Source organism: Anopheles stephensi, unplaced genomic scaffold (assembly GCF_013141755.1).
Source record: "Anopheles stephensi strain Indian unplaced genomic scaffold, UCI_ANSTEP_V1.0 ucontig281, whole genome shotgun sequence".
NCBI lineage: Eukaryota > Metazoa > Arthropoda > Insecta > Diptera > Culicidae > Anopheles > Anopheles stephensi.
Window position 1 is genome coordinate 6,476 of NW_023405215.1, and position 20,319 is coordinate 26,794.

Below are 20,319 nucleotides of genomic sequence, written 5' to 3' on the forward strand. Positions count from 1 at the left end.
GCACCATGACGACGACGACGACGACGGCAATGATGATGACGATGATGACGGTGAATGACGACGACGAGCGGAAACATAAAACGGGCGGAAATCAATACCCACGGACGACGTCTCGAGAAATGTCCGAGACCTGCCTTATCGTTTGGCGGCGCATGCCCTTTTGTCGACTCGCGTAGGGAAGGAAACGTACCAAGCTGTTTTAATGCTTTTTTTTTTCGCTCTTGCTTTCGGGAGGGTTGCTCGAAGCTAGGGAAGCAAGCGCCTCAACCATTGCAGTTCGGCAGTGGGGTTGCATTTCACGTGACGCAATCGACCTTCCAGGCCGGTGCGGTTTTACATGTTGCACACAGAGAGATCTCTGGATGTACGTTAAAGAAGGTAGCGTTCAAATTGCGCCAGTTTTTTGTGAATTTTAAATCGAAAATTCAATCTACAAATATCAATATTTCGTTCACAATTTGGAGTGAATATTGAGAGGTTTTTATGTACCAATAGAAACGAATAAATAAAACTTGAAGACTTAAAAAGTCATTGTTCAAATTTAAATCGCTATGACTAATCTTAAAAATTCGTAAAAAAAAGTTTGCCTATAATTCTTATTTGCGTGTAAACAAATTGTTGCACACGACCTCCCTAAATCACTGTTGACAGTTTGGCGTCCTCGATGAGTCATCCACCAGCTATGCGCCCGTGTATCCCGGCCGACGAGGGAAACAACTCCGAACTCATCTAGCTAGCGTGCAACCTGAGCTGATAAGGTACGCGGTTCGGTAGTTGTCACAAGCTGCAAACATTTGTGCCCCGTTTGACGTTCACTTTGTAGGCCAGAAGGGACACTATGCGGGAGAAAAGGAAGAGCGTACGAGGGTGAGTGAAGCGAATGTGAAGGGACAGGCGGCACATGCGCATAGCTGGGCGATAGTGCGTCGGAACCATTAAAGATTTTGGGGGATGGCATCCGACATTCACCTGCTGTCGGGTGCGCTGATTCCAAACAATGACATCCGCAGCTGAGACTGAGAATGTGTAGAGAGTGCACAAATAGAGAGCTAGCACTCGCAACCAAGGGATAGAGAGTGAGCAAATGTGTGCATGTGTTGATATGGAATATGAAACGGCAAATAAGTCACTTTGGTAGGAGGCAAAACAGTACAACTATGGAACTTTAATTTATTTGAAAACATATGATATTTTTTTTTTTTTGCATTAATGCATTAATTTTATTTAAGTTCAAAAACTTTAAACTATTAACGAAATAAAACTGAGAGGACATTTTAAATTCGAATGAACATTCATTGTTAGCGACGCTTGTAATTAGACAAAATGGAATACAATATGGTTAGTTGTGGGTTTATCAGTATGGAATTCAGAAAAGGCTAATAAAAACTTTAAGTAATTCGAAAATAGTAAATCTAGTAAATATTATCATAACATTCGTGGAGCTAACAACGTTCAGAGCATCGTCCAAAGTACCCCGAATGAGCTATCGAATGGAAGAGTTAACGCCTGAAAGTATGCAAATAAAGTATTCAAATGAAAGTTTCTTATTAAACCGTTAACAAACGTAAACACTAACTTTTAAGTTTGAGTAAACTGTCAAATTCATAATCAAATTTAAAATAAAATTGCATTCAATAAGGTACTCGTACTCAAGGCATACCAACAATTATACTCAAAGAGGAAAGTTTAGGAAACTTTCAATGAAATGTAAATGTATTATTGTTTTTTTTTGCAATCAGTTTGTGTTTTATTTAATAAAAACTTTATTATATTTTACATTTTTGGAGGTTTATCTTTGAACTAATTCTTTATTTTTCCTTGGCAGGCTTTTTAAACTATAATTTTTTATAGTCTGTAAGCTGAAAGCACATAATTTTGCCCACTATTTTTACCATCCATTCTATCCCATAGTGGAATTCCACCCACCCATCCGTGTGGGGTGGACGAAATTGCAAACGAATACAATCGTGATAAAGAATGCCAACCGACGGGCGAGATACCGAGAGAGAAAGTGAGCATCGGAGAGCGTCAACCGAATCACCCCAAAACGAACCGTGAGAGAGAGAGAGAGAGCGACGTCCCGTTTGCGCATCATCTCTCCCGTGCGTGCGTGTGTTGCGTGTTTGGAATCCTTTTGCTGCCTGCCAGCCTGCTTTGCGGAATGCCAGTTCTCGCGACACACGCTCAGTTCCGTTCTTATCGCGCACGAGCTCGGATCGAAGCGTTTTTTACCCCGTACCGGAACCCGCTGTGGGGTTTACTGTTGTGTATATCTCTCTGTCTGTGTGAGTGATTCTGGTGAGTGTATGAGTGTGTGAAAATTAAATTCCCGTAAGCAGTGGAAGCTTTTAAAGTGCAAATTTTTAAGAAAATAGAAACACACATTCCAGTAGGAAAAATGAAGGAACAGGTGCCTTAGAAGGAAATGTAGGGGGGGGGGGGGAAGCGAGGGGAAAATTCATTCGGGAAATCCTTCCCGGAATTGTGGGGGAGGTGGTGATGGTCTCTCTATCTGTCAATCCCAATCCCCGTAACAGTTTGTGATGAGTCCTCGATTTTCCGCATCGAAGGCGTGTGTTTGTGTGTGTGTGACAGTGAGAGTGTGTCTACGCTTTTCTATTCAGTTTTCGCGCACTAGCTCGCGGTTTTTTTCGTTGGGCGGTAGTGTTAGTGTGTGCATAAGGGGTATCAGTGTTGGTGGGGGGTTTTTTGGTGGCCCGATTGTTTCAGTGGGTGTGTGAAAAATACTAAGTTCTATGTGTTGCTGCATGTGACAGGAAGAGCGTGATTGCAACGCATTTTGTTGTGATGCTGTTTTTGTTACTTAACCACAAAGTTTAGCAACTTAACAACTGTGAAAGATATGATACTGTTTCGCGTTAATTTCAGATCAATTTGAGCGTATCGGAAAAAGAAAAAAATACTGGTTTTTAATAATTATTTTATTTAAATTTTGTTTAATTTAACTATAATTGCAAAAAAGGAATCTGTTTCCAGCTTTCTTTTTCTGCTTATTTTTGTATTGTTATGCTTTCATATGATCTCATTTATTGCGATTTCGGAAGCACAATATGGATGCTATGAAAAAAATAATCTCTCTAATTACTACAACCCGTGGAAGTGTTGCGCGAGATTAGTTCCTCAGAAAGCCTTTCGTCTGTGCGTATTCAGTTGTTGTGCAAAGCATCCGAAACTCGATGTGTGTTTCTATCTGCTTGTGCGTCCATTATATCTCGTGCGTGCGCATTGTTACCGTGTGGGTGTCTGTGTGCGTGTGTGTAGTTAATATAGTTTTTTTGTTGAACAATCCTTTCGCGGCTTGGATCCTCACGCACAGCACGCCTTTCCGAAATACGACAGTGCATGAATTGTTGTGCAGGAAAGCCATCTCAGGGAAAGACTTCCCAAGCATCAATTTGTGGTGAAATACGTTCGGCAAACAGTGCAGAGCTGTAAAACGGTGTGCGTTATCCTTTCATGTGTCCTTGATGTGTATGTGTATCTTTCTTCCTTAACGCCAGCAAGTCAGTGGTTTTGTGCAGCAGTGAGGCAGCGTGTGACACGGTGAAGTGTAGTGTGAATCACCCCACCATCAAGGAAGCATTCTTCGGTTGCAGAAAGTTTCTTACGCTTTCGGTAAACCACCAACTCTCTAACAAAGAAAATCCAGTAGCAAACCCCGAAAGGGAGACAAAACGAGAGTCGAGCCTACGGTCGCCTACTATCCATAGCAGCTGCTTTCAATAACCCGCGGAAGCCATTTACGGGAAAAATTTGTTAACGAGGTAAGCTCCAGCAAAACTAACGCTAGACACGCAACCCCCAATCGGTAGCCTTTTTGGGAGAGGGGGAAGTTTTAGTTATGGCAAATATTGTTTATTTCCTCGCTGTAGAAGGAAACCCGTGCTGGAAATGGAATTTACTCATAAAATGTAATTTTATTGCAACCGGGAGCGTTTTTTGTTTCTGTGGCTTTGGTTTGATTGTACTAGTACAGTGTATTTTGTAGAGTTGTCCATATTTCCACTTAAGGAATAGATCGATATCAAATTTAATCGTATGATAAGCTTGGGAAATATTGAATGGAAAAAAGAAATTTAAGAGGCAGCTCAAGAAAGAAGTTTCAATTAAAAGTTCATTTATTTATGATTCTACCTGAAATATGAAATTTACATGTAGCTGATGAACTTTTCATGTACATAAAATGCTTAATGTCTTTATGTTTAAAAAAGTTGGCTATAAAATATTGTATAAAAAATATGCATTGTATATATATTAAATATATACAATTAATAAATAATTGACGCAATTTTCAAGAAAAAAAAACTCTGTGTATTTATTAACAACTTTAAAAATGTCTTAAAATTTTTAAAATTATGTTTCCTTCTTAATTATTTTCTTTTTTTCTATCTCATTTTAAATTATTCTACTGCTGTGATATAATAATTACTCTTACTTGCATCGCGTGAAAAATTTCGAAAATAACTAATGATTCTAAAATTCACTTATGCTTAATATTTACATTGATTATCTAGAGTTTTATGTAGTAATAGGGTCAGGCTGTCCTTCGAGAGTTAAATAAAATAATTTAGAGTTCTATATCTTATGAATTTTGCGTCTTTTGTATTATTTCACTTTTCTTCTTGTACTTTTTTTTAATATATGTCAACTATGAAGGTTTCTTTTGACTAACTTACACTTCTGCATCTCACCTCCAATTTGCGCATTTTATCCATGTTTTGAGTCCTTCACCTTTAAAAACTCAATTCAATTCGAATACATTCAGAAAAATTCAAATAATTCGCAAGAAAACCGGTTTCATATCCTTGAGAAAGTTTTTTCAATTGAAATGCGGACTAAAACAACAAGAAGATACATCTGGAGATAATTTCCGATCCTTTCTTCGGAATATTGTTTTCCCGTAGCAAACCTAATGCTATTGACCCTTTTTTCTTATAAATAAAAAACCGATGCAAAAGGAAAAAATCAACAACACCCACAACCAACCAATTCCACACACAGTACCACACTCTCCGTCACGCACTCGAGGCGTATTTACAATCACCACCCTATCCTCGCTCCTGACTCGGTGAACCTATGCGTGGTAGGGGGTGACACACTGATTATCATTTTATTAGCTACCGAAACAAACCCTCCGGTCCACAAACAACAACACCACAAACATAGGGGGTGTACAGTGCAAAACATGGCAGACCATACGGCAGCGCTGGCCCGATGCTATTTTCCAAGAGGGCAACAACTTTCACCCTCGGTGAACCTGTTTGCTGTGTCCTTCTTTCCTATTTTCCGTTGTTATGGCTGAAAATCGTCCCGCCGGAGGTTCAATTACCTTTGTCCGCTTACATTAATGCATTGCTGGCATTTGAAGATCAATATAAGCTACGGACGATTTAAACTTACCTGTAATTTTAATGACTTATTTCCAACGGTAAATGATGCCTTGTACTTAAATTTTCATCTATCAAATAAACCATACGCTCCCCGCACACTGGCAAACATTTCCATACGGCATCAACTGCAATTCATTTGGCAAGGCCAGCGCACATAGTTGCTTATACGACCCGCGGGGCTTATTTGTCAACCCTCTCACCCCAAACGCCCCAAAACCAAACACACATTCCAATCGATGCACTCCGGTTGCACAAATATTGCCGAAGAAGGAAGGCGCTTGCGTCAAGTTTGTGGTTTATGAAAGCGCATTCTTCATGGTTCGATGATCCTGCACACACAAACACACATAAGCAAACGGGTGTTGGGCATGGGTCGGGAAGGATGAAACTCGAACGTAACGTTATTTCACCTTATACCATAACAAACGATGTAGCAGGTTGACCTGCAAAGGAAAACCAACCCTCTCACGGGTACAATAGATTGTTGGGTTTATGTGTGTGTGCATTGAGTGGACAGTTTTCCCCGTATGATGTGCGAGTCAGTAAGGATATTTAATGGAAAAATTGAAATTAATATTTGTTTCACAGTGTTCGAGAGCTTTTTCCGGATGGAATAATGTTTAATTGAAATTCCTAGAAGTAGAGCAATTTATCGATGGAGTACAATTTATGATTGTTTTATATAAAGATTATACTCGCTGTTTGAAGGTTTGAAAATCCATTAACGGTCAATCATTTTTTACAGCCCTGTTTGGTATAATTAGACAAAGCTGTCACCAGAGCAGTAGCTCGCTTCTTTTATTAAAATAGATGCTTTATAACCTTTTGGTAACTTCATAAATCATAAAATAAAATTACGAATTCGACTACTGTTCAAGATAACATAGTCTATGGAAATTGATATCTAGATGCGACGGTAGAATTGTAACAGTTAAATAATTCGTGTTAAGCTACCCTTTCGTAACGGTTGAGGATTTAAAATTACATAGAAACTACTTATATTCAATTGTAATTGAAATACATTGTAGTCTGAATGTAAACTGATAAAACTATTTTCTCCAAGGAATGGCTTGGCCGTAATACTTATAATTCAAAAGAGGACAATTTTAAACCTATTTCATTAAGGAAAAGGCTTGCAACGCTTGCGCTGAATGCAACGCAAGTACTGAGAAGAAATGTCTACAAATTGATTTCACTTCTTTAATTTAAAAGACCACTCCATGGAATCACAGAAGAGCATTTAATCTTTTCCATCAAATTAAGCTTCAAACTCCAAACCTGTTACTGGTTTCCTACAAACTCTGCAATTGATGGAATATACTTCAGGCAGACGAGGTCCGGGAAGAGTTATTTGTGTCTACTTACACTCTCACACAAATGCCAAACTAGATTGAAGTATCTTTTGTGGGAATTCTAAGACATTTTCCGGTGTCAACAGTCTGCCCCCTCGTTAACCCTGCAATAAGCACATTAAGCCGTCCCCATTCTGTCTCTAAGTCAAACCTTCCAGAACAGCAACCACGGAAGCAACCAATCCCAGCTGATGCGGTTTTTTTTTTTGGGACCGGATGTGTCACACTACAGTCTATTTCAAGACGATCGGTCCCTCTTCAATTGTGCTTTCTTTTATTCTCCTTGGAACCTGCCAGACTCACCATCACTTGGCTTCAATTGCTCTTACATTTCACAATACACGAGAGCGACATTTGGACATCACTCACAAGCATTTATTTGCAGCTTAATTTATTTCAAACGTGCACAATTAAGTGTTAAGCAGCATCAAGTACAAATGAGCCCACCGTAAATGGGTGTTTATTAATGCTTGTTTCTTGTGAAAAATATTTACTTTAGTCTGTCTCAATAAACCCAGTCCCTCCAAGCACCAGCAAGAGCAGCAACATAAAAATCCAAACCATTTAAAAGGCTCAATTATAGATTCTGTTTTATGAACAGTTCTGGCGCAGTTAAAATGAGCTTCATTGGATTAACTTTACGACGGACGGGCTTCTCCCGTCCGTTCTGAGCCTTGGATTTGTCGGGTGAGGAAAAAATAAGCAGTGGTATAATGAAATTATATGCAAACATTTTATTACCAGCGAATTGTGATAAGCCTAGAGGGAGGTACAGCTGTTAAGCTGAGTTATACTTTTTATTAAACCAAATTTGCAGAGTACCAAATTTGCCGGATTTTCGATGAGCGATTTTACAAATTTAAAAATATTAATTAAAACCATCTCTCTTTATTGACCAAGACTTACTGAGAAATTGAGAATTGAAAAGTCAGCGCTAAAATTTAACAAAAACTAGATGAGTTGAATCTGTATACTTTATTGAGCAATATTTTAAGGCTTACTTTAAAGTTTAAAGGAAAATGAAAAAGTTAGTAAATGTTTAATCAAGATTAGACTACTCAAATCTACCGTAATCTGTCCTTATAAATGTTGGATAATTACAATTGATGCAATATAAATCCCGCGTAATGCATTCCGGCAACTATTTCAAACAATTACAAGCATTAAGCTAGCAATTTATTTTTTGACTATGATATTTCTACAAATGGTAAATGTTACATTAGCTTAAACTCACACCAAAACACAACCAGTACGCCGTTTAAAAATCTGAAAATCATGAAATATGCTTATACTTCTCCTCAGCTCCAGAAAGCGTTGCCACTCACCGATGTTACGGATTTGTCACGTTCTGTATGGCGAATACTAGGACAAGTCCTAGGCTATCATATTTACACAACAGCCAGCCAACCGGTCCCTACAGCCACAAAACTCGGCCATGGTCATACCATGAGCCACGAGTAAACCGTACCGGCTTCATGTTTCATGTTCGTCGTTGCTCTACTGGTTTTATTTTATTATCGTATAAACTTATTCATAACAGTTCGCTGAGTGCGCACCATAAACCATGCGAATGGAATGCAATTTATCACAACTTCACAAATATGCGCCCCCCGTTGTACCGAGATTGACGCGAGCGAGTGAGATCCATAAACCAAACAAGGTTTGTGTTCATATTCACCATACTGACATCACAACTTATCGCAGCGTCCATAGTTTTGTAGTTTCAAATCTGTGCCTCGGTATTCCGCTCGTCCAATACTTGTCCCCAAACATAGTTCATCCTCAGCTCAATTCTCAATTTGTCACGACAACCGTTCGTGGGTTGTTCATGACGTTCGTATCACCGTACCCGTGTCTTATCTCTCTAGCTGTATCGCGAAATGCAACGCCGCAGAATGGCGATGCACCAACCGAGCTCGATCAGATGGACTGGGTGGTTGCGTATAATGTCAGGACCGACTGGGGGCTGTCCAGCGAATTGGAGCGTGAATGAATGTGGCTGCGGTAGACACTACTTTCATTCCTCCCCCCCCCCCCCCCCCTGCAACTCACAACCCATCCCAGCACGAACCCAAACGGGCGAATCGCTGATTTCATTCCATCACCGAACCAACGCTCACTCATAATCGTGTTCCGTAATTTGATTTGATTGTACAATAATGGTACGGTGTACGGTGTTGCGACAATCCCTCGCCACCACCAATTCTACCGGTGGTCATTCTGTGGCACGACAAACTCTGCCAGAGGACGGAAGAAGTTCTTCTATTCGTGCGGATGGCACTTGACCAAATCCGTAGCTGCGAGGCTTAATTGAGGACGGCCAAAGGAAACACGTCGTCAGTATCATCATCGTCGTAGACGGTGTGGGCAATCGAACCTGTTGGATAGTCTTGTCACGCGGACAATGCACCCGATGCAACAGACACAGCCATTGAGAGTGTCTACTGATTAAGCATTCTGGCTTATTAGGAAAAGAAGCTGAACAACGCTAAATTCGCTGTCCGACCAGCTTTGCCGGTCGTCGTTTCGTTGTTCATTCAAATTGAATTAGAGCCATAAAAAGTGATGAAAGGCGTGTGATATTTAAACGGTTGAATGGTGTGTTACCTAAACTGTTCGTTGACATGTATCACAGTCTGGCAAACCAGACGCTTTGCGTGGCTCATAGATCTCGGATCGGAGGTCGTGTGAAGTGAACTGTAGATGCTTTCTTTGCAAAGGAACATTTCGTGCACGTATGCAATTAAAATGGTTTAGCTGTCTAGATTGTAATTTTATGGCATACTCAAGCAGTATTTTGTTGCACTGTGTTGTGCCTTTGTGTGTGCTGATAATAAACCATTAATTATCTCATACATATATTATTTCCATATTTATGAATGTAAGTGTGACGTTTCCTAAAAAACAAACGAGCTGATTAAAGTGATTTTATACTCAACCCTTTGTCCTAGTGATCCACGCTACTCTCCTTCGTCATTTAAATCATGTCTGATGTGTGTCTGATGCACTATGAACGTAAGCAATGATTTAATGTCTGAGGGAAAATTTAAAATATTGAAGCACATCCCTTCCAAACTTTATAATAGTTTCAAGTTCTGAAAGAACCTCTCAACTCAGGAGAAACACCAAACTGTCTGATTAGGGGATAGATTCCAATCACCCAACAGTTTTGTAAAGTCATTTGAAATTAAGCCTTCAAAGCCCAAGGGACCTAAGCAATACGACCTTGTCGTTTTATTAGAGAGAAGAATCCCCAAGGACTATATAGTCATCTATGTTTGAGGCTCTCATCGTCGATCGAAGAGACTCGAGACTGACCTCAACCATCAATTGAATCAAAAGATCTTTTACTATCAAAGAACGTTTTTCCTATATTTTACTAGCCTGGACAGATCAGCAACAGATTTTCTATCTCTAAGATGGCTAAAATGTGCTAGATAACTACCGGATATTGAATTTATTTGTAATAAATAGTACTTAAAAATTACTTTTTTTATCCAAATTGAAAGCTTCTTCTTCTTGCTTGGCACACAAATCTCGAAAAGTCTCGGAACTGCCACTTCTGGCTTCTTGTGATACGATTTTACCCGAAGCAAAGAAGTCAGCTCTGCTAACGGGTAGGCGGTCTGGATGGGATTTGAACCGCGGTCCTGCCGTGTTAAGACCAGCAACGCTCTCACCTCTTCCAAATTGAAAGTATTAAGGGTATTATAAGCAGTATTATGTAAAGGTCTTTAAGCAATAATGTTTAACGGTGTGTGGTGTGCAAACACCTAAGTTTATACAATTTAATCATGGAACGTCAGGCATTCAACGAATCGGTTAAGTTCAAGGTTAACCTCGTAAATTATAATTTTGTTTTAATTGTTCAAAACACAATATTTTAAGAATTTGTTATATTTAACATAACACCGCTCAAACATCTTAAGATATATTAAATTCAACTCTTGGGCAAACGTTTAAATATCTTGAAAAATACAACGCGCTACCTTATGTAAATAATACAACATTCTCCACTTACATGTAGACTCAACACAACTGCTTTTGATCATCATCAAAAACTCATCTCGTAGTCACTTATGATACCTTCCACGCACCAGATCATAAGCATCTTATCGATTTTTCTGCTACCGAGCGAGCTCCGTTGGGAGCTAGCCTCAAATCTCTCGCTGGAGGCATTCGAACGTCCTCAACGATGGTTGGCTTGTGCGCTCTGCCGGTGCTAATGAAGCGCGCAACAGCAGTGCCCGTTTCGACAGAGCAATTTTGCGTGATTTTTTCCATCCTTGATTCCTCCAAACCACCACTACCTTTGAATTTCTTATTCAGTAAGCCCTTAAAAAGAGTGGTTCTTTGCCAACTTTTTATGCCCGCTTTTATCCAACCTTTCTTATCATCTACAACGTCCTCCGGGTCCGATCTGTATTTGTACGCACTTTTTTTTTTTTTTGTAACGGCAGAAAGGAAATAAACAGACGAAAACGAAAAAAAAAACAGAAAAAAACCTCCAAATCACACAGCGCAATCAAATCGAAAGATGGCGGACTAGAATATTCAATTATCCTTCCGTCAGAAAACATCCATCATCCGGTTGGTCAAGCGGAACCGGCAGCTTTTCTTTCCTGTGTGTGCGTGTTCTTTTTTTTGTAGCTCCTACTGGTCTTTTCAACTCACACTACCGCATCAAAGTGCTTCTCATCCAGGTGTGTGTTGTTCACGAAATGCCCAAAAAGAATCATGTCTCTCGGTGATGTCGAATGGGGATTTGGGGTGTGAGTAATGTGATAGCATTAGCAAAGCAGGAGAAAACACCGACCGGCACGACCTACCAAATGAAGCTTAACCTTGAGCCTGCCTAGGTGGTTTATCCTGCTCATTCCAGTGCATGCGGAACTCAACCTTGCAGGTGATGGTGTTAACAAACACGAACATGGGGAGCCAGAAAGAACAAGAGACAGCGAGACAGATATACACTGAATTCCCCTGTGGACTGAGAAACTAAATTGAGTGCATAGACTTAGGGAAGCGAATGGTATCCGGTGTGCGTATTAGCCTTTTCTCAGAAGCTTTCTCCGGTGATTGTCTTACAGCTAATTACTGGCGACTTAGTTCAGGATGATTAGAGAGAGGTGAGTTCATGTGAAACAATGCAAAACAAATATAAAATAGTAGCTTTGCTTTGAAGATTATTAAAAAAAGCCATATGAAACGTCGCAAGGCATGATAGAAAAGAGAACAATGTTTAATGAAAATAGACTGTTAAATATTCAAACTAAATATGCCAATTAAACGTCACAATAGCTTAAATGCCGTGTCAAACCTCGTCATCTCGTAACATATGCCACCGGCACCCCACTGACATATTCATTTGAAACAAAAACGTTCAAGAAGCACTAAAAAAAAGCTTTTCCGGGTTTCACATTTCATAAGCTCATCTGGCCAAAAACGGCCAGAACACCTATTATTTACGGTCTTCCTATTTCCGATCGCCCGGTGCAGCATAAATTCCGCTTTGCAAAGTGCATAAGTTCTCGCTGCAAAATGCATGTCACTATCGCCCTGACTTTTGATGCAACGCATCGTGCAGGCATGGCGCATGTGGGCACAACTGTGTTTTGCTAGTTGTGCCCGGGAAAGAAGCCACCCCAACGCTGAAACGCTTTCAATTGCATGCTTTCAAGAGCAAGACTAGCAAGCTCTAAGTCTCACCTTTTAAGGCTACATTGTACCTCGCACTAGGGGTTGCATTTATAGAGCATCGTATCGTGAGCGCTTGGTTCACCTGGTAGGTACCAGGCAACGGAACGTACGAACTATCGGTACCGTAGCAAAACCTTGGCCTGGTGAACAAAGTTGTGGCTTTTGTAGCACGTGAGAGATATCTACGACGAACTCCAGGAAACGTTACCCGAAACCATGCTGCAAAGACTACCAAAGTGACGAGTTAATGCCAACGATGGCAGAATACATAAATTTATGCAACTGGCGCGTGAATGGCAAAAGAAGCGCCTTGCTAGCGAACACACGCGAAGTCGACCAAACGCTTAGAATTAAGGTTGAACTGGCTTATTCCCGCTGTGTCGCTATAACAAGCTCCATTCGCTCGTGTGTGTGTGTGTGTGTGCCTGCCCGCTATCAGCGATCGTATAAAATACAATTACATTATGATTGTACTGTCGAGATAATTGTGTTGAGTTTAGAGCACTCTCCAAGCGAAGGGAAAACGGCTTTCTGTTCGCGAAACTCACCCCATAATAGCCGGAACTCAAAGAAATGTTCGAATCCGGACGCTAGGGAAAGTGCGGTCAAAGTCACGATGCAATGAAATACTGGCCTGCTAGCAAAACCCGATGACTCATCCTTTTGCTGCTGCTACGTACGCTAGGGTGCTAATAACGCAGCTAATGTTGAAGCGCCTGAATGTATGCACACGAGCTGCATTTCGTATCCTGGCACCTGGTACAATCGAACGGAGTGTCAAAATGTTAGCTTCCAGTGCGCATGAGCTTGCTGTGTGTAGGAGCAGTTCATCGTCGAGTGGTGACTGGTTGCTAATCCAGTTCCCGGAAATAGAACAATAAGCGAATCTTACTATTGTTGTGTATAATAATCAAAACCAGCTGTTTGGGGATTAGCTTTTAAGTTTTGAATGTATAAACTGAAGCTTGATCTGTTTGACAAGGGAAACTTGAAAGCAAATAAAGATTTTCTAAGTTATTTGCTTTAGACGACAATCCAAAACATTGCAATATTATACTGAATCATCTCCCAATTTCATCCCTTATTCGTTGAAGAAATTTAAGCAATGGTTTTGTTATTTTTTTTTTACAAAATCAGCTAATCACAGTTGTTATTAAGCTAAAAGAGCAGTGCAAGGTCAACTGCAACTGAAAATCTTACGAAAAATTAAGGCTACTCCAACTACCTCGTGCTTGATGAAAAATATGTAAGCTCAACAGAAAACACTGAGTTGAATCCGTCTCCAAAAAGGCTTTAAATGTTCTTTCCGAGCTGGTAAACAACCTACCGAAAGTCCCTAACAACAAAGAAAAGATTGTTCAAACAGGTGGGAACGAAAAGGGCAGGATTTCTTTTTGGCGAACTTTGACGTTATGCGAGTTTAGCCTTAAACCATATTCTGGGGATCATAGAAATTAGCTGCACAAAATTGTTACTTCATTGTATTGAAATATTCGTCCCAAAATTAAGATTTACATAAGCATTCTTAACATTCATCAGGCCTCATTTTACGTTAATTTAACTCTAGTTAGGATTCGAACAGTGTGTTGTAATATTCGTTCTCAAATTTTAAAGGCTTGTTTCTGTTGATCTTTTTCATTCTCATAACCTCATTTCCCCTAAAGCAATACAGTTAACAGTGTTTAAATTTCCCACTCATTCCTCCGAGTTCATTTGCAAAACAACACAACAACAAAAAGCACATTCTACTGTGCAATCGTAATTAAAAATGTAACCCATGTTTATGTGCAAACCTCCGTGAAAGTTTAATTTCATCGGCTAAACATTATCCCTCGCTGAAGTTATGGTCAGCCCGGATTAATGCTGCCCATCCGCGTACCCGTGTGCGGCGGCCATGTGCAACAGTGTTTTGTCTTCACCGCTCACTAAAGGCATCGTAGTGTGGCACGTACATACCATGGTAGCTGAACAGGAGTCACAGGATCGATCCGGGTTCGGAGTGGTGTAGGACGGTGAGTGTTGCCGCCCACCAACAACAGTACCCAGCAGCACGGGATGCTGCTAAAAACCATAAAAACAAACTCGCTCATTCATGGCACGAAGCGTGATGGGTGGGCAAGAAACGCGAGCCGATCCTTGCTTGCTGAGTGTCGAGCACGGAAATGGATCGATTTTTTCCAGCAACCCACCCTGGCGAAGGAAACACTGAACCATTGAAGGTATCAACAGCGGTGGAGGCGCCTAATGCTTGGAGGCTGTTTTGCTTACTTTAGCCAGCACACACAGCCACACATACTATTCGCGATTTGTGTGGATGAAAGCGCAGTGTAACTGTTTTAAAATTCTGAACTTACTTCTGTCGTAGAATAATGTAAAAGTGTGATTTTATTTTCAAATAACTGTAGGTAATATAACACTACATTTAGATGAACAAAATATTGTCTTGGCTTATTTTAAGAATAGAAAACAAAGGTAAAACTTTGGTACTGACAGTTCCATTTCAATAAAAGCCTTAAGCGACCGCTTCCACGGATGCTGTTCACCTTTTCCAGCAGTATACTAACAACTCGTCGCAATACAGCACACAGACAAAAAGCAACACAATACAAACGAACGTATCGAAGCTTTTAATGGCAAAGCCATTGTGCACGAATTAGAGCTGACAGCGAACATTCACGAGCTTTCCTTACTCGTTCAGCTACTGCCAGTGGGTGTACGGTTCGATTTTTCCCGATATTTTTCCACCCATGCAGAGAGGAAAACTTTCCACGAGAAACCTTTTCCATCGAACGAACGATCCTACACCACCGTGTTCGCTGCATTACCGGCCGCTAGAAATGGGGAAAAAACTTTTTCCCCAAATTCGAGTTCACCATCGCGTGACACACTTTTCCTTTCCAACACTTGAAAACCGTTTTGCCTTATTTTGCCACCGCCCGGTGCGATGGTCATTCGGTGCGAAAAGGACTCGCAACGCACTCGGACCGATGCGGACCTGCGATGGAAAATCGCCGGCAAAAAAAGGTCGCACCATTTTTCAATCGAACTCGGTAACCTTTTTCTTTTTGCTAGTGTTTCCCTGCTTCCGGGATGGCACACTTCTGACGGGGTCCCGGAACCATTATTATTGGCAATGTGAGCCTGCTGCTGCTGCCCGATAGAAGCATTTTCCCGGAGAAGCGAGCAGGCACAACTAGTGGAAAGTAAACCACCACAACCATCGTGGAAAGTAAGATTACTTTTCCATTAATTGAACTCAGGTGGTTTTTATTACTTATGAGGGGTTTTCTCCATTCCGGGCGCAACATCTCGGCTGAACGGTTTTCTGTTTTTTTTTGCCTTTTCTTTCGGTTCCATATTTTTCATGCAAAAAGAGAGTGAGAGGACTATTTTTCTTATTTACCATCCTTCCCCGGTTGGTCTTTTTTCTGCACCTTTGTTCCGTTTCGCTCTCCTCCAACCACAACCGACTGATGATTTAATCCTAAGATTTTTCCCTTTTTTTGCTTTGGGTTTTTTGCATTACAACTTCATCCGCAATGCTGATTTCGCAGTGTTCTGGAGCCGTAGCTGTAGCGGTAGCTAGTAAGCAGCATCGTACTTCTCTTTTAACTGCGTTCTATCTTTATCCGGCGAAGCTTAACATCAAACAAACATCATTATTTGCTCTGTTTGATAAGCCTGAGCCCGGAATATGGTAATGGGGATGGGTATTGCAATTAATCTTGTGAAGCTTTCCTTTTATTTTTTTTTACGTTTTGTGCATTCAGTCAAGCGATTTAGTTTTGCTTCAACGTACGTTTGCGATAATGTTGTTGTTGAACAGGGAATTAAATTTATATGATGTAATAGTTTCCATGAAATAAGTCATGCACAATAAATTATTTGAAACTCATTAAAAAAGAGGCATTTCGGAAACAATGATAACCATTACGATTCAAAAAGAAAAAATCTTGCAGAAATAAAAAAGTGATGTACGAATTAATTTTAAACCGTGCTCTTTTTTATTTATTTTTTCATTGCCCAAAGTAAAACAAAAGCTATGCTAGGCAAATACTCCCGTTGAATTCAAAAACGATATAATCACAAATTTTAAAACTCTTTCAACCAATGATAAATATGGGGCCATGACCTTTTTGTTTATTCCAATAGAACAGCCAGGCCATAATAATGCAATGGCCTTTAAATTAAAAGTAAAAATATAATGTATTTCGTTTCTAAAATTAAAAGGAATTTTACATAAACTATTTGAAATTAATAAAGGGACTCTGTTGTAAAAACATAGCAATTTAAACTATGTAGCCAAAATAGATATGAAAATTATTCAAGCTTACCAGGATTATGATAGTGGCCAATATCACATGGCAGGTGAAGGTGGATGGAAAACACACAGGCCCTTGATGATAGGAGATAGCCATACGCCAGGGAGCTAAACGAGCCTGATTTCTCTTTACTTTGATGCCAGAGAGGCCATCCGTGATTTGGAGGTGCAAACTTCGGGGACCATCTTCTATAAGAAAATCTAAAACTTGGTTTACGCTGATGACTTAGATATATTTGGTTTGAGACTCTGTTTCGTAGCAGAAGCTTATCAAAGAATCAAGTAAATGACGATATACCTCTGCTTGGAGATAAAAGAGGCAAAAACCATCCGGTCATACCTGCAGTATGAGGAATCTTCTCTCAACCTTCATGTATTATGAGGAAGCAGACATGCATGGAGACAGAGACATGGACCCTTTTCAAAACTTCAAAGAAAACCTATTATCCCCGTTCGAGAGGATGATGCTCACAGGGATTCTCGACCCCGTATGTGTATGTGAAAGACAATGGAAAAGCCGTTACAATGACGAGCATTATCTCGAAGTCGTACAGCGAATTAGATGAACCGGGATCCGTTGGGCTGGCCATGTCATGAAAATGATACCAGATGACCCAGCCACCTTCAAATTGAAAAAGAGCAGCTATGAAAATGGATTGGCACACGCCGGTGTTAGGCCGAAAACGCTATGGAGGATTGTTGCAGTAGGTCAAGAGCGAGAAGCATTTATAGTGCCTGATAAATAAGTTAGCAATTAAGCTAAGTTATTTAAAACTTTATAATATTTTAATTTATAATAGTCTTCGGGAAAATACAATAAGTTCTAATGAGCTTATCACTTTTAATACTCTCCTTATCAAAGTAAACATTCTAAACATACAAACAATCGCTTTTACCATACAACACAAAGTCACAAAAGTCAAATGTTAACACAACATTCCCTTTAAGCATCATTCCCATGAAACTTGCATAAAAAGCGTGTTAACTGGAAGCTTTTCCTTTCAACGAGCTTTCCCCACCCACCAACCCAACGCCACTTTGCATTGTTATCATAAATTTAGGATTATTCAAATGAGTTTTCGTAAAATTGTACGAGTTCGAGGTTTTTCCACCGTTTCCGATGATCGTGGATGATTTCCGGCAACAACAACAACAAGAAAAAACACCCTCCTCACAAAAGAATTTAACCGACCGTACCATATTCCCGAATGGCACGGTAGCATTGAGCGCACAAGACATTTTCAAGATTGTATCTTGAAGTCGGTCACTTTAACCGGCAGGGGAGAAAAAACCGGGCCAAACAATCGCATGTTTTGCTGAATTTTTCGCCCGAATGGATATGGAAACCTTCGTCAATAGGCTGACTGGCTGGCTGGCGTCGAGTGACCGGAAACGAAGTCCTCGAACAAGCTACATCGAAACCCACAAACCAGAACGTGTGTGTGAAATAGCCCCCAAAAAGAGCGAGCCAGAAGAAAAGATCGCTTCTGCAGTTCCGCGCGGGATGCTATGCTTGACGTGCGATATAAAAACTCAAATCCAAACAAAGCTTGCCATAAAACGGGAAAAAGGGCACCACACAAAATTGACTTTATATGGGTGTGTGAGTGTGCGAGCGCTTAGATGCGCAAACTGAGTGGCAGTTTTTCAGCGTAGGATCTTATTACCATAAAACACCACCCACCCACTTCAAGCTTGAGCTCGATGAGCGGAAACCGCACAGATTTTCACCCAGCCGCATATTAACATTACGATAAGTTTTGGTTTCACAGGCCGTAGCGCCCCGTATCGGCCGGTCGAAAAATTGCTCGGATTGTGTAACCGTTGGGTTGCCTTTTTTTTCCATGACCACCATTACGATGAAACAGCCGTTACGTTTGGTTTCGGGGTTTTGATTTCACCCACGCTCACACTAAACCGAACATCATCATTTTGCGATGTTGCTTAATTCCCCGCCGAATGGTGTCGGCGGGCTTTAACGATTCTTCACGGAGCTTTTGCCGTACGAAGACACGTTCTGCGACGCGTACCGTGGAAAGACCTCACAATGAAAATCCTACCGTGAAAAGCATTGTTTGGTTAAGCAATTAAAATATGAAAGCCATGCCAGAGCGACACCGGGGCGCCTGTCTGAGTTTTCTCAAACATTTAAAAACGACTCACAAATACATGGCAGGCGGAATGTGCTGTAAAATGGTTCGCTTTCACTAAGCTTCCGCCATCATCATTAGTATTCCAATTCGGTGGTATTAGTTTTCAGTGTAAAGAAGCAAAAAGAGAAACAGAACAAACACAATCACAAGCCTTTTCAAATAGAACGGCCTTTAGCATGGCGCCGCTGGCTCAGAACAGATGTAACGAAATGGAGCTTCGCTCATAGCTACATCCTGCTCCAATCAGCACGGTCGGTCAATGATGCGTACCCGTCTTCACGGACCATTTTCCGGATGCGAGGATTGTGGATGGGAAAAATATAAAGTAACGCTTTTTTTCAAAAATCCCCTTCTCACATACACACTCACATTCACGCGCGGGAAACGGTTGGTGTTGGATTTTCAAAACAGCGAATGACATCAAACGTGTACAAAATGTGAGCAACGAATGAGCTTTGGTGAAGGCGAAAGCCCCATTTTCCGTGAGCCTCCGTGCTAATGAAGCTCGGATCGTTACGAGTTGGTTATGGGGTTTTTAGAAATGGGAACCATACGGGGGTAAAATAGCAGAATTACTCGACGAATGCTGGGATCATTCCGTGATAAAGGTATTTAAAACGAGCGTGTTTTTTGCGTTTGATGTGCGGCGGTGTCAGTTTATGCTGCTGCTAATAGCCATAATTAAAGGTTTTGGACTGAATCTGAAACTCAACGTGGTAAGTGTAAATAATATTACCGTAGCAAATCGTTAAAGCATTCTAAAAAGGGTTTTTTTGGAAATAGATTGTAACGGATCCGGGAACGATATGTGAGAATAATTTGGATTAGTGGATAAATGTCTAACAGTAGGATATGTTTCAATGTGCTTCAACAAAATATAATTAGAAGATTGTAATTAGAGACAATAAGCAAAATATTTCTGAAATTCAAAACAATTATGCATTTTTTATACCAAGTTAACTCTGGATTACCCGATTCTAATTTACAGTCGTTGCCAGCAAGTATTGATCTGAAGGGAGGATTTGTTTTTTGATGATAATAGATCGATGTTCCTAGGTTCAAATCCCATTCAAATCATTTCGCCGTAGCGAAGATAGACTGTCTAACTAGGTGGTATTAAGAAGTCTAGTAAGCTATTTTAGGACGACCAGGTAGTTGAAGCGACGGCAGCGCCAATCACAGTAGGAGCGAGGTTCAAATCCCATCTGGACTGTTCCTTCGTAGAGAGGAAGTCATGGTAACAGAACTTTTTAAAAACTACTTTCCAAAATCAACCACAAACCCCTCCAAAACTCCGTACTAAACAATAAGTAAAACCCACCACCAATTACAATTATTCTCATCGTACTCCACAAACTAACGGCACTGAAGGAACGGTAAAA

General features: G+C 40.5%; 1 protein-coding gene across 14 annotated transcripts in view; it reads left to right on the forward strand.

The window, feature by feature from the left end:
• The first annotated feature begins 2,179 nt into the window (after positions 1 to 2,179).
• The window catches only part of LOC118516351 (kazrin-like), a 72,907-nt gene continuing 54,767 nt past the window's right edge, over positions 2,180 to 20,319 (forward strand). For 10 of the 14 annotated variants that reach the window (XM_036062169.1, XM_036062177.1, XM_036062178.1 and 7 more), the window contains exons 1-2: positions 2,180 to 2,298; positions 3,522 to 3,785. The gene's annotated coding sequence lies outside the window, so the exon portion shown is untranslated. Of the gene's footprint in view, positions 2,332 to 2,718; positions 2,734 to 3,521; positions 3,786 to 20,319 lie in introns of those variants that run through there. The other 4 variants (XM_036062171.1, XM_036062172.1, XM_036062173.1 and 1 more) reach the window with 4 other exon arrangements.